Source organism: Triticum aestivum, chromosome 6B (assembly GCF_018294505.1).
Source record: "Triticum aestivum cultivar Chinese Spring chromosome 6B, IWGSC CS RefSeq v2.1, whole genome shotgun sequence".
Lineage (NCBI taxonomy): Eukaryota > Viridiplantae > Streptophyta > Magnoliopsida > Poales > Poaceae > Triticum > Triticum aestivum.
Window position 1 is genome coordinate 431,205,076 of NC_057810.1, and position 15,883 is coordinate 431,220,958.

Consider the following 15,883-nt stretch of genomic DNA (forward strand, 5'->3'; position numbering starts at 1 on the left):
TTCGTCGATTTCAACATCACGAAGATCTCGGGAATCATTTTTGTCATCCCTTGCATACTATAGTTCATCACGAAGTTCTAGTAACTTAGTGATGGTGACTAGAGAATTCTGTCAATCACTATCTTATCTGGAAGATTAACTCCCACTTGATTCAAGCGATTGAAGTACCTAGACAATCTGAGCACATGCTCACTAGTTGAGCGATTCTCCTCCATCTTTTAGCTATAGAACTTGTTGGAGACTTCATATCTCTCAACTCGGGTATTTGCTGGAAATATTAACTTCAACTCCTGGAACATCTCATATGGTCCATGACGTTCAAAACGTCTTTGAAGTCCCGATTCTAAGCCGTAAAGCATGGTGCACAAAACTATCAAGTAGTCATCATATTGAGCTAGCCAAACATTCATAACGTCTGCATCTGCTCCTGCAATAGGTCTGTCACCTAGCGGTGCATTAAGGACATAATTCTTCTGTGCAGCAATGAGGATAAACCTCAGATCACGGATCCAATCCGCATCATTGCTACTAACATCTTTCAACACAATTTTCTCTAGGAACATATCAAAATAAACATATGAAAGCAACAACGCAAGCTATTGATCTACAACATAATTTGCAAAATACTACCAGGACTAAGTTCATGATAAATTTAAGTTCAGTTAATCATATTACTTAAGAACTCCCACTTAGACAGACATCTCTCTAGTCATCTAAGTGATCACGTGATCCAAATCAACTAAACCATGTCCGATCATCACGTGAGATGGAGTAGTTTCAATGGTGAACATCATTATGTTGATCATATCTACTATATGATTCACGCTCGACCTTTCGGTCTCCGTGTTCCGAGGCCATATCTGTATATGCTAGGCTCGTCAAGTTTAACCCGAGTATTCCGCGTGTGCAACTGTTTTGCACCCGTTGTATTTGAACGTAGAGCCTATCACACCCGATCATCACGTGGTGTCTCAACACGAAGAACTTTCGCAACGGTGCATACTCAGGGAGAACACTTCTTGATAATTAGTGAGAGATCATCTTAAAATGCTACCGTCAATCAAAGCAAGATAATATGCATAAAGGATAAACATCATATGCAATCAATATAAGTGATATGATATGGCCATCATCATCTTGTGCTTGTGATCTCCATCTTCGAAGCACCGTCGTGATCACCATCGTAATCGGCGCAACGCCTTGATCTCCATCGTAGCATCGTTGTCGTTACGCCATCTATTGCTTCTACGACTATCGCTACCGCTTAGTGATAAAGTAAAGCAATTATAGGGCATTTGCATTTCATACAATAAAGCGACAACCATATGGCTCCTGCCAGTTGCCGATAACTTCGGTTATAAAACATGATCATCTCATACAATAAAATATAGCATCATGTCTTGACCATATCACATCACAACATGCCCTGCAAAAACAAGTTAGACGTCCTCTACTTTGTTGTTGCAAATTTTACGTGGCTGCTACGGGCTTTAGCAAGAACCGTTCTTACCTACGCATCAAAACCACAACGATAGTTCGTCAAGTTAATGTTGTTTTAACCTTCGCAAGGATCGGGCGTAGCCACACTCGATTCAGCTAAAGTGAGAGAGACAGACACCCGCCAGCCACCTTTAAGCACAAGTGCTCGTAACGATGAAACCAGTCTCGCGTAAGTGTACGCGTAATGTCGGTCCGGGCTGCTTCATCTCACAATACCGCCGAACCAAAGTATGACATGCTGGTAAGCAGTATGACTTGTATCGCCCACAACTCACTTGTGTTCTACTCGTGCATATAACATCAACGCATAAAACCTAGGCTCGGATACCACTGTTGGGGAACGTAGTAATTTTAAAAAAATTCCTACGTACACGCAAGATCATAGTGATGGCATAGCAACGAGAGGGGAGAGTGTTGTCCACGTACCCTCGTAGACCGTAAGCGGAAGTGTTATGACAACGCAGTTGATGTAGTCGTACGTCTTCACGATCCGACCGGTCCAAGTACCGAACGTACGGCACCTCCGAGTTCAGCACACGTTCAGCTCGATGACGATCCCCGGGCTCCGATCCAGCAAAGCTTCGGGGACGAGTTCCGTCAGCACGACGGCGTGGTGACGATGATGATGCTCTACCGGCGTAGGGCTTCTCCTAAACTCCGTGACGATATGACCGAGGTGGAATATGGTGGAGGGGGGCACCGCACACGGCTAAGGAACGATTCGTAGATCAACTTGTGTCTCATGGGGTGCCCCCCTGCCCCCGTATATAAAGGAGCAAGGGGGGAGGAGGCCGGCCTTAGGAGGGGGCGCACCAAGTGTGGAGTCCTACTAGGACTCCCTAGCCCTAGTAGGATTCCACCTCCCTTGTTGGAGTAGGAGAAGGGGAAAGAGGGGGAGAGGAAGAAGGAAAGGGGGGCTGCGCCCCTTGTCCAATTCGGACCAGAGGGGGGGCGCAGGCCTCCTTCCTTTTGGCCTCTCTCCTCTATTCCCGTATGGCCCAATAAGGCCCATATACTCCCCGGCGAATTCCCGTAACTCTCCGGTACTCCGAAAAATACCCGAATCACTCGGAACCTTTCCGAACTCCGAATATAGTCGTCCAATATATCGATCTTTACGTCTCGACCATTTCGAGACTCCTCGTCATGTCCCCGATCTCATCCGGGACTCCGAACTCCTTCGGTACATCAAAACTCATAAACTCATAATATAACTGTCATCGAAACCTTAAGCGTGCGGACCCTACGGGTTCGAGAACTATGTAGACATGACCTAGAACTATTCTTGGTCAATAACCAATAGCGGAACCTGGATGCTCATATTGGCTCCTACATATTCTACGAAGATCTTTATCGGTCAAACCGCATAACAACATACTTTGTTCCCTTTGTCATCGGTATGTTACTAGCCCAAGATTCGATCGTCGGTATCCAATACCTAGTTCAATATCGTTACCGGCAAGTCTCTTTACTCGTTACATAATGCATCATCCCGCAACTAACTCATTAGTCACATTGCTTGCAAGGCTTATAGTGATGTGCATTACCGAGAGGGCCCAGAGATACCTCTCCGACAATCGGAGTGACAAAACCTAATCTCGAAATACGCCAACCCAACATGTACCTTTGGAGACACCTGTAGTACTCCTTTATAATCACCTAGTTACGTTGTGACGTTTGGTAGCACCCAAAGTGTTCCTCCGGTAAACGGGAGTTGCATAATCTCATAGTTACAGGAACATGTATAAGTCATGAAGAAAGCAACATCAACATACTAAACGATCAAGTGCTAAGCTAACGGAATGGGTCAAGTCAATCACATCATTCTCCTAATGATGTGATCCCGTTAATCAAATGACAACTCTTTTGTCCATGGTTAGGAAACATGACCATCTTTGATAAACGAGCTAGTCAAGTAGAGGCATACTAGTGACACTATGTTGGTCTATGTATTCACACATGTATTATGTTTCCGGTTAATACAATTCTAGCATGTATAATAAACATTTATCATGATATAAGGAAATAAATAATAACTTTATTATTGCCTCTAGGGCATATTTCCTTCAGGAGTGGCCTCCGCGGCCCTGGTAAAGAAGAGTGCCGCTGCCTCCGCCACCCCAGAGGTGACGCCATCTCCGGAGGACTTGGATGCCCGTCCTCAGGAGGCGCCGGTGCCCTCGGCAGGCCTGTCTCCTCCAGCACCCAGCCTTGTCGCGGGTGCTGGGGGCAACCAGTCTCCGGAGCTCCCGGTCCTTCATGAGGCTGAGGTTTCTTCTGCCTTGGCGCCAAGGGCGTCTCCTCCCTTGCCCAGCGCGTGGCCGAGCCATGGTGCTTCTGCTCCCTTCGGGACCCTGGAAGAGGCAAGGGCGGCGTTGGACCTCCTCTAGGGTGAGCTTCAGGGCCTGGATTGTCATTCGGTGCGAGGACGCCTGGGGTTGATCTCTGGTTGGCTCAAGGCTGACGCGTCTGTCTGCGCGGCCTAGAGCTCCGTGGAAGAGGCCCAGAAGGCGCTCGGGGTGGCCGCCACGACGCGGGACCTGGCGCAGAAGGAGGCCACAAAAGCCGAGAACCGGTGCCGTGTGGTGGAGGCTGATCTGAAGACTCTCCAGGACTAGCAAGCCACACAGGCCAGCCAGCTCCAGGAGCGTGAGGAGAAGCTGAAGGCCCAGTAGGCTGTCGTCGCCAGTCAAGACGCCGAGGTGAAGAAGATGGCCTTAGAGCAGGATGGAGAGCACGATCACCTGGTGAAGCTGAGGGAGGAGGTGGAGGCAGCCCAAGCGGCTCTGTCTGAGGCCAAGAAGGTGGCCGCCATGGAGCGCGACACCCTCTCCTCCCTCGAGGCCCGCTTCCACAAGGCCCAGAGGGCGCTCTTTGGAGATGGTCCCTCGGGAAAGCCGGTGGTGATGACCCCGAGGGAGAGCCCTACTGCTCTGCTTCCTGAAGTCATGGCGGTGCTCGAAGATGCTGTCGACGGGTTTACATCCCTGGTGGAAAGTGAGGCACGCTCACTTTCTTCCTCGGCTCTGACGTGCGTCTTCAGCCATCTTTATCTCTAGGATGCCAACTTCAACCTCTCCTCCTTCCTTACTCCGGTGGACGCCGACTCCCGGGATGCTGCTGCTGCCGCCGTGAAGGCTTCGTGGATGCCATGCTGAACAAGTACATGGTGGTTGGTCCTCCAAGTGAAGCAGGTGGAACGAGCGACACGCCTGGTGATGAGGTTCACCTGGCGAGCAGTGGTGACGCCCAAGTCTGAACAGGTGGTTCTGAGATTCTGCTTTTGCCTTTTTATCCTGCACCATGCGACATGCCTCAGGGAGCCATTTAAAACTATTTGCTTGGAAAAATATGTCTTGTAATAACTAGATTATGCTCCTTTAGCTTTCCCGTTTGCTTTGTTGTTCTGCGTCGGCAGAGCCCGGCCTCATGCGTACCTCAGCCGTCGTTGGGTACGCGCGGTGTCCATCTTCTGCTATATGAAGGGTTTTACCCTGGAAAAATCATAAGCAAGCTTACGGGACGAAACTATGCCGCCACGAGGCGGAACCTTGGCGGAACTAATCTAGGGCTCCGGCGGAGCTGTTCTGCCGGGAAAACTTCCCTCCGGGAGGGGGAAATCATCACCATCGTCATCACCAACGATCCTCTCATCGGGAGGGTGTCAATCTCCATCAACATCTTTCACTAGCACCATCTCCTATCAAACCCTAGTTCATCTCTTGTATCCAATCTTTGTACCGAAACCTCAGATTGGTACCTGTGGGTTGCTAGTAGTGTTGATTACTCCTTGTAGTTGATGCTAGTTGGTTTATTTGGTGGAAGATCATATGTCCAGATCCTTAATGCATATTAATACCCCTCTGATTATGAACATGAATATGCTTTGTGAGTAGTTACGTTTGTTCCTGAGGACATGGGAGAAGTCTTGCTATTAGTAGTCATGTGAATTTGGTATTCGTTCGATATGTTGATGAGATGTATGTTGTCTCTCCTCTAGTGGTGTTATGTGAACGTCGACTACATGATACTTCACCATTATTTGGGCCTAGAGGAAGGCATTGGGAAGTAATAAGTAGATGATGGGTTGCTAGAGTGACAGAAGCTTAAATCCTAGTTTATGCGTTGCTTCGTAAGGGGCTGATTTGGATCCACTTGTTTCATGCTATGGTTAGGTTTACCTTAATACTTCTTTTGTAGTTGCGGATGCTTGCAATAGGGGTTAATCATAAGTGGGATGCTTGTCCAAGAAAGGGCAGTACCCAAGCACCGGTCCACCCACATATCAAATTATCAAAGTAACGAACGTGAATCATATGAGCATGAGAAAACTAGCTTGACAATAATTCCCATGTGTCCTCGGGGGCGTTTTTCTCTATATAAGAATTTGTCCAGGCTTGTCCTTTGCTACAAAAAGGATTGGGCCACCTTTCTGCACCTTATTTACTTTCATTGCTTGTTACCCGTTACAAATTACCTTATCACAAAACTATCTGTTACCGATAATTTCAGTGCTTGCAGAGAATACCTTACTGAAAACCGCTTGTCATTTCCTTCTGCTCCTCATTGGGTTCGACACTCTTACTTATCGAAAGGACTATGATAGACCCCCTACACTTGTGGGTCATCACCTTTCAATTGGTATTAGATCCTCGTCTCTTTATTAAGTGTTTCACCACCCGAAGAGGATGGTTGACACCGAGGAGGAAGTGCCCAAGGCTGCGGAGTTGACTTCGATCACTCAAGACGACCTAAATGAAGCTATGGCTTCACTTGAGACGTCTATGACGGTCGAAGTCAAGTCCGTGCTTAAAGAATTACTTGAGGGGATGAAATCCACTCCCGATTCCTGCTTGTGGTTAAACCCACGGCATCGGAGTCGGAGGCCAATTCCGCCAAGGAAGCGGCTAAAGATACTCATGTTCCTTCCCCTCATGACAAGAATGAGACGGGAACCTTTGCCTTGGTTCCCCCTCCCCCGGTCTATGGAGGACCGGTACCCACAACATGCATAAATATTCATGGTCCTCCTCCCAAGCTTGTTAAGGGTGATTTTGCTAATTGGATCTTTTGCATTAAGTCATATTTGAATCATTGCTCAACTAACCTTTGGAGAATCATTGAGCAAGGCTTCTACCCGCACGATCCAAACAACTTCACCCCAAGAGAAGAAGTGCACAATCAATACAATCACTCCGCATTGTTCGTCCTTCAAGAAGCGGTTCCTCCCGAAGATCTAGCGCACCTACAACCGTTCACTCGCGCAAAGGATTGTTGGGAGCATGTTGTCTCGATGTACAAGGGAAGCTCAATCATCCAACAGTCCAACTTTGAAGTGGTACTTGATGAGGCCTATTAATTAGTGATGCTTGCAGATGAGGATCCGCGTGACCTTTACCGGAGGGTGACTACTCTTGCAGTTGCTCTCCAAGATCATGGAAGCAAGGATACGGATGACACTTGGATCAAGCGCAAGTTCCTCAAGGCCATTATGCCATTCAATAAGGCCATGTCCTCCATGATTCTTCAAAGGCCAGAATTGCACACCTTGACCTCAAGTGAAGTGTTGGATGAGTTTATCGCCATGAACATCATGAACAAGACCGCCGACAATGCTCTTGCTCGTGTCCGTTCAAAGAAGAGCACTCCTAGCCTTACTTTGAAGGCCAAGGCCATTCTAGAAGAAGAAGAGGAGGAAGAAGAAGAGGAGGAAGAAGAGGAAGAATAAGAGGAGTGTGGCCCTGAGGACACCAAATATGCTTACCATGAGCACATGGCTCTTGCGTCAAGGCAATTTTGGAGCAACAAGAGGAACTCTAGGCCCAACTTCAACAAGAACAACTCAAGTGGGTCAAAGAACAAGCAACATGAGAACTTGCTACAATTGTGGCAATGTGAGTCACTTTTGTCGGATTTCGGGATCCGGCAACTCTTGAGAGGTTCGAACTCTAGGGTGCGTGCCGAGATCTCAACCTGCCCAGCCTGCCTACTCGCGATCCTCCCTAGCCTAGCGCGTAGAGCTCACAGATACACAAAGACACAGAGATTTATACTGGTTCGAGCCACCGTTGTGGTGTAATACCATACTCCAGTGTGGTGTGGTGGATTGCCTCGAGGGGCTATGGATGAACTAGTACAAAGGATGAACAAGCCTCTGGAGGTGAGGTGTTCTTGAACTGGTGTGGTGCTCAGGGTGGAATCGATCTCTCTCTCCCCCCCTATGGTGGTGGCTAAGTCCTATATATAGTGGCCTTGGTCCTCTTCCCAAATATGAGCAGGAAGGGATTCCACAATGGCGGGATTTGAAAGGGGACAAGTAGTACAGTCTATCCTGACAAAAGTAGTCTTTGCGTGTGAAAAGCCTCTGGTCGTGATGTTGCGGTGGGCTCAGTGATGACCTCCGTTCTGGCGGTCTTGGTCTCATTGCACCAGAATGGAAACCTTTGGCTGATTCCTTGGGACTCCACGCCTGTGGCTTGCCTCCCTTGCACCAAAGAGGAAACCTGCACTCTGCACCCGCCTGGCGCCCGCTTGGCCTTGGTCATCTTGGCTCACATCAGCTGAGCCTCATGAGGTAGCTGCATAGAACTCTCCACCCCTCATGAGCCCTCCCGAGGAGGCCAACTCCTTCAGGGGTCTTGGCCTCATCTGCCTCGCGAGGCTTGGCCCCTCGCAATGGTCTTACTGTGCTGGTGCTGAAGCTGGGTCGTACCAGGCCGCCGATGGAGCAACGTGATGGGCCGCATGCAGGCAGGACTGGATACCCCCAAGTCCAGGACACCGACAGTAGCCCCCGGTCCCAAGGCGCGCTCGGACTTGGCTTCCAGGCGAAGCCAAAGGGCAAGTGTGGAGTGCCGCGGGCCCTAACCGCCTGCGGCCTGGATGACGCGTGGCGACTAATTGGACGTGGGCGACTCTGCTTCCCACGCTGCCTCAGCAACTGCTCCAGTCTGACAAAAGGGGTGCCGCCTGCCGGCAGGCTTTCATTGCTCCTTCGTCTTGCTCCAGGTCCCCTTCTCCTCCCAGTGGAAGAGCTCATCAGATCTGCCGATGTCCCGCCAAATCTCCTACCTGATGGCCGCCGAGAAGACCACGACTTCTTCCTGGGGCTGCAGGCTCCACCTAGTACGAGCCAGGACTGCTGACACCCAGCATGGTCGGGGAGAAGCTTCAGACACCGCTCCTCCTGACAGCGAGCAACGACAATGAGTGGGGGAAGACCACGCTTCGGGTCGCCACCGCTGCCCCGGAGCCGGCGGGCAGCAACTTCTTCCCTTTCTTTATGCATAGCATCTACTCCGGGCTGGTACCTCCGTTCTCCCCCTTCTTCTTTGCCATCCTTCACCATTACGGACTCCAAGCGCCCCACATCCATGCCAACTCCATCCTCCTTTTGTCCCTCTTCGCCTTCTATTGTGAGGCGTTCCTGGGGGTGCTGCCCTCTGTTGTCTTGTTCCGCCATTTCTTCTATCTTCGCAAGACCGGCGACAATCCGGTCGGGTGCATCGATTTCGTCGCGGTGTGGGGTGGTAACGCAATCTCCCTAGCCGGGAAGAAGGTGGATGATGCCATGAAGAGGTGGGTGTTGATGGAAGCTAAGAGCTCCCAGAGCTTGCTGAAGCTGCCGACTGCATTCCCCGTCTCCGACAAGTGGTGTAAATCCGAGAAGATCACCGACCCATCCCTGACGTCGTTCGTGAGGATGATGGACAAGGAGCTGAAGGACGCGAAGCTGATGGGGGCTATGCTCATCATGGAGTTCCTGAAGCAGCGCGTTGCGTGATAACCCGCAAGTATACGGGATAGTTGTAGCCTCTTTCAATAAGTAAGAGTGCCGAACCCAACGAGGAGCTAAAGGTAGAACAAATACTCTCTCAAGTCCTATTGGCCACTGATACAACTCTACGCACGCTTGACGTTCGCTTTACCTAGAACAAGTATGAAACTAGAAGTACTTTGTAGGTGTTGTTGAATAGGTTTGCAAGATAATAAAGAACGCGTACATAAAAACTAGGGGCTGTTTAGATAAAGATGCAATAAAGTAAATAAAGCGAGTGTGGGAAAGTGGTGGTAGGAGTGGTGAAAGTGACCCTAAGCAATTGACTACGTTACTAGACCGGTAATCACTATTGCAATTCTATTTGAGGGAGAGGCATAAGCTAACATACTTTCTCTACTTGGATCATATGCACTTATGATTGGAACTCTAGCAAGCGTCCGCAAATACTAAAGATTCATTAAGGTAAAACCCAACCATGGCATTAAAGCATCAAGTCACCTTTATCCAATATGCAACAATCCCCTTACCCGGGTTTGTGTTTCAGTCACTCACGCAACCCACTATAAGCGAATCATGAACGCATTGCAACACCCAGAGCGGGAATCCCTCACGCTTGCGTGACACGGAGGGCACCATAGGACAGCACCAATAATAAAACATGCAACTAAAACCAATCATAGCAATTCATCAATCACCGATAGGACAATGGAAATCTACTCAGACATCATAAGATGGCAACACATCATTGGATAATAATATGAAGCATAAAGCACCATGTTCAAGTAGAGGGTACAGCGGGTTGCGGGGGAGTGTACCGCTGGATATAGATGGGGGAAGGTGATGGAGACGTTGGTGAAGATGATGGAGGTGTTGGTGAAGATCGCGGTGATGATGACGGCCCCCGGCGGCGTTCTGGCGCCACCGGAAGCAAGGGGGAGAGAGCCCTCCTTCTTCCTCTTCTTCCTTGACCTCCTCCCTAGATGGGAGAAGGGTTTCCCCTCTAGTCCTTGGCTCCCATGGCGTGGGAGGGGCGAGATCCCCTCCGAGATTGGATCTATCTCTCTGTTTTTGCGTTCCCGAATTCTGCCCCTTCACCGTTTCTTTTATATCTGGAGATCCGTACCTCCGATTGGGGTGAATCTTTTGCCCAGTTTTTTCTCGTAAAATTAGCTTTCTTGCAGCAATAAGAGCATAAACCGCCTTACGGGTGGCCTACAAGAGTCCAGGGCGCGCCCAGGGGGGGAGGGCGTACCCCCCTGTCTTGTGGCCACCCCGGACACCGTTTCGCGTTGATTCTTCCTCTGGAAAATCCAAAATATTGCAAAATAATTCTCCGTCCGTTTTTATCCCATTTGGATTCCGTTTGATATTGGGTTTCTACGAAACATAAAACATGCAATAAATAGGAACTGGCACTGGGCACTCGATCAATATGTTAGTCCCAAAAATAGTATAAAAAGTTGCCAAAAGTATATGAAAGTTGAATAATATTGGCATGGAACAATCAAAAATTATAGATACAGCGAAGGCGCATCAGCATCCCCAAGCTTAATTCCTGCTCGTCCTCGAGTAGGTAAATGATAGAAAAAGATAATTTTTGATGTGGAATGCTACCTAGCATAATCTTGATCATATGTCTAATCATGGCATGAATATTAAGATATGAGTGATTCAAAGCAATAGTCTATCATTTGAAATAGAAACAATAATACTTCGAGCGTACCAATAAAGCAATCATGTCTTTTCGAAACAACAAGGCCAAAGCAAGCTTATCCCTACAAAATCATATAGTTTGGCTATGCTTCATTTTCGTCACACAAAATGCCCCCATCATGCACAACCCCGATGACAAGCCGAGCAATTGGTTCATACTTCTTAACGCGTTTTAGCTTTTTCAACCCTCACGCAATACATGAGCGCAAGCCATGGATATAGCACTATAGGTGCAATAGAATATAATGATGGAGGTTATGTGGAGAAGACAAAAAAAGGAGAAAGTCTCACATCGACGCGGCTAATCAACGGGCTATGGAGATGCCCGTCAATTGATGTCAATGCGAGGAGTAGGGATTGCCATGCAATGGATGCACTAAGAGCTATAAGTGTATGAAATCTCAACAAAAGAAACTAAGTGGGTGTGCATCCAACTTGCTTGCTCATGAAGACCTAGGGCATTTGAGGAAGCCCATCGTTGGAATATAGAAGCCAAGTTCTATAATGAAAATTCCCACTAGTATATGAAAGTGATAACATAGGAGACTCTCTATATGAAGAACATGGTGCTACTCTGAAGCACAAGTGTGGAAAAAGGATAGTAACAGTGCCCCTTTTCTTTTTCTTTTTTTCTTCTTTTTTTCTTTTTTTTCTTTTTGGGTGGGCTTCTTTGGCCCCCTTTTTTTATTTAGGCTTCTTTGGCCTTTCCTTTTTTTCTTTTTTTTCTTTTTCTTTTTTTTATGGGGCAATGTTCTATAATGATGATCATCACACTTTTATTTACTTTCAACTCGATATTACAACTTGATACTGGAACAAAGATATGACTCTATATGAATGCTTCTGGCGGTGTACCGGGATGTGCAATGATCTAGCGTAGCAATGACATCAAAAAATGGACAAGCCATGAAAACATCATGCTAGCTATCTTACGATCATGCAAAGCAATATGACAATGAATGCTCAAATCATGTATATGATGATGATGGAAGTTGCATGGCAATATATCTCGGAATGGCTATGGAAATGCCATAATAGGTAGGTATGGTGGCTGTTTTGAGGAAGATATAAGGAGGTTTATGTGTGATAGAGCGTATCGTATCACGGGGTTTGGATGCACCGGCGAAGTTTGCACCAACTCTCAAGGTGAGAAAGGGCAATGCACGGTACCGAAGAGGCTAGCAATGATGGAAAGGTAAAAGTGTGTATAATCCATGGACTCACATTAGTCATAAAGAACTCATATACTTATTGCAAAAGTTTATTAGCCCTCGAAGCAAAGTACTAGTACGCATGCCCCTAGGGGGATAGATTGGTAGGAAAAGACCATTGCTCGTCCCCGACCACCACTCATAAGGAAGATAATCAAAGAAACACCCCATGCTTCAAATTTGTCACACAACGGCTACCATATGTGCATGCTACGGGACTTGCAAACCTCAACACAAGTGTCTCTACAATCCACAACCACCCACTAGCATGACTCTAATATCACCACCTTTATATCGCAAAACTATTGCAAGGAATCAAACATATCATATTCAGCGATCTACAAGTTTATGTAGGATTTTATGACTAACCATGTGAATGACCAATTCCTGTCATCTCTCTAAATAGATATAAGTGAAGCAAGAGAGTTTAATTCTTTCTACAAAAGATATGCCCACGCTCTAACAAATGTAAGTGAAGCAAAAGAGCATTCTACAAATGGCGGTTTTCTATGTGAAGAGAAACAGGCAATCCCAACTTCAAATGATGTAAGTGAAGCATATGAAGCATTCTATAAAGCCACACTCAAAAGATATGTCACATTCCTAATTCTGGTCTGACAGGACCCCGATCCAGTGCCACGCCGATCTAGCATGTAACACCTCATATCACTTTGCGGCCTCACACACGGTATCCCCACGGGTGTCGCCTTACCAGTCCCGGGACCGTTTGCGCCTTTTGGCTCACGTATATGATGGTGTCGCTAGCATCCATATGACAAGGAACCCGGGCTGACATGGCTAGTCGTAAACCCAAAGTGGCACTAACTTACAGGGACAGGCATACATGACCCAGCAACGAACGTGTCGGTCATCAGCGAGTGAATCTGGACTGTAGCAACTGGGCTAGCAGGACTCCGGTAAACCGGGCTGCAGCGGGCTAACAGGACTCCGGTAAACACCGCGTGACATTTCCCCGAAGGGACAGACACAGGAACGAAGAAGGACACATGCCGGCCAGCCTAAGTGTTCCGGAGCAGTAGCAAGCCACCAAGGCTCAGTGGAAGCACTAGGAGACATTTCCCGGTAAGAGAGGCTACCAAGGATAAACAACTAGATAGTCAGATCCCACACATACCAAGCATTTCAAAAACATACACACAATATGCTCGATATGTGCAAATACAACATGGCATCACAACATGACTCTACAACTCAAGTATTTTATTCAACAGGCTCCTAGGAGCGATATATTACAAACATGGGTCTCTCGACCCAGCATTCAGAGCATACAAGTCAAAGCACATGCGGAAGCTTAACATGTCTGAGTACAGACATCTACAAATGAAAAAGGCTGAGAAGCCTGACTATCTACCAGATCCCGCCGAGGGCACAAGATCGTAGCTGAGGTAACAAGCTAAACGTCGAAGTCCACGAGGAACTACTAATGAGACTGAAGTCTCTCTAGAAAAACATAAATTAAGCAAACGTGAGTACAAATGTACCCAACAAGACTTACATCAGAACTAACTACATATGCATCATTGTCAACAAAGAGGGTGGTGGGGTTTAACTGCAGCAAGCCAGCTTTGACTCGGTGGCTATCCTAAACTACGACTGCAAGTAACTCTTTTGAGGTGGCGCACACGAGTCCACATATTCACCATATCAATACACCACTATGGATCCCTCCCGTCTCCCTACGAGAACGCCATCCATAGCACTCACGCTTATCTTGCGCATTTTAGAGTATCCACTTTCACTTGTCTATGAACTGTACAGGCAACCCAGAAGTCCTTTACCGCGGACACGGCTATTCGAATAGATGATGTTAACCCTGCAGGGGTGTACTTCTTCACACACGCTCTCGCCACTTACCACCATGTACACGTCATGTATCTCGGCAACCTTCAAGCGGAAGCCTGGCGAGGGTGTCGGCCACGACCTGACTAACCACACAAGACTCTAATCCAGGTTTATCGCCTATTCGGGTTCCATCCGTAAGGAGATCCGGCCGGGGTGTCGCTCACGGCCCCAAACGATGTGTGCAGGGTTCCCGAGCCCACCATCCGGGTGCCACTCGGTACACCAGGCCACGTGTGCCTAGTCTGTCCCAAGCCCACCCTGTCGGGTGCCACTTGGTAGAAAAATAGCACTACCTACAAACACCAGAAACTAGTTGCGACTCCTGGACAGAGATCAAGTTGGTTAATAAGTCGAGAGGGGTCGAGTTACCGGAACCCAATGTGTGGTAGTAATTGTTCATGGATCACAAACACAGAACTCAGTTCCTGAGGATAGCTACAATGAGACAACCCACCATGTACTCCTACATGGCCTCTCACCGCTACCTTTACCAAATCGTGTTCACACACTTAGCTCTCAACAGTAGGACATGTTCACCACATTCCAATTCATCCCCGATGAATCAGACCTGACTCAACTCTAAGCAATAGCAGGCATGACAAACAAGCATGAATGAGTAGGCACATCAGGGCTCAAATAACTCCTACTCATGCTAGTGGGTTTCATCTATTTACTGTGGCAATGACAGGTCATGCAGAGGATAAAGGGGTTCAACTACCGCAACAAGTAACAGTTGACTCGTTGTTGTCCTAATGCAGTAAAAGAGAGCAGGAGCGAGAGAGTGGGATCGTATCAGAATGAACAAGGGGGTTTTGCTTGCCTGGCACTTCTGAAGATAGTAATAGCTCTTCATCGGTGTCATCGAACTCATCGTCGGAACCACGTCTATCGAGAGGGGACAAACACCGACAAACAAGAGGGAACACAATCAATGCAATGCACAATATGATGCATGATCATGACATGGCAAAATGAGGGTGTTGGCCTAATGCAACTATAACCAGGGTGGTTTGAGTCATTTTGAACCAAAGATTCAACTTCAAACTCAAACTATGAATTCAAATAGTTCATTATCATGTTTTGATCTAAACAGCAATGTTAAGTTGTTTAAACATGCATGAAACCAGTGCAGATGGATAGATTGGATTTTTATGATCATTTTTCATATATAAATTATCTCAATCTGAGCTACGGTTGAATTTTTATGATTTTTTGAAGTTTTGCTAATTTTCTGAAATTCCTGAATTAAAATAATTCCAGAAATCATTATTGCGTCAGCATTGAGTAAGCATGACGTCAGCAGGTCAACTGCGGCTGACTGGGGTCAAACCTGACGTGTGGGGTCCACACGTTAGTGTCTAAGGGTTAATCGGGGGTTTTATACTAATCTAATTAAAATATTAGGGCGCGGGGGCCCACTGTCAGTGTCAGGGTTAGTTAGATGGTGATTAGCCTTAAGCTAATCACCTGACCCACGGGGCCCACCTGACGGCTGGCGAGGTCAAAGGGTCAAACCTCACCGGCGTTAAGCCGCCGGCAAGGCCCGAGACGGCGGGGCACCGCGGAAATCACCCACAGGGCTCCGTTTGGCGCGCGAAGCACAGCTACGGGATGCGGACGCTCGTCCGCATCCAACCATGGTGGTGGCTCGGCCGGGGAGTGGCCGGAGTGGCGCCGGCGACGAGCTCGGCGGCGGCCGAAGCTCGGTCGGGGTTGGGTTCGGCGCTACGGTGCACGAGAGGGCGAGTGGGTGTGTGCGTTAGGCTCCTGGGGGCTTCCTGAGCATGGTGAGGCGCTCCGTTGTGAGCGCGCGCGG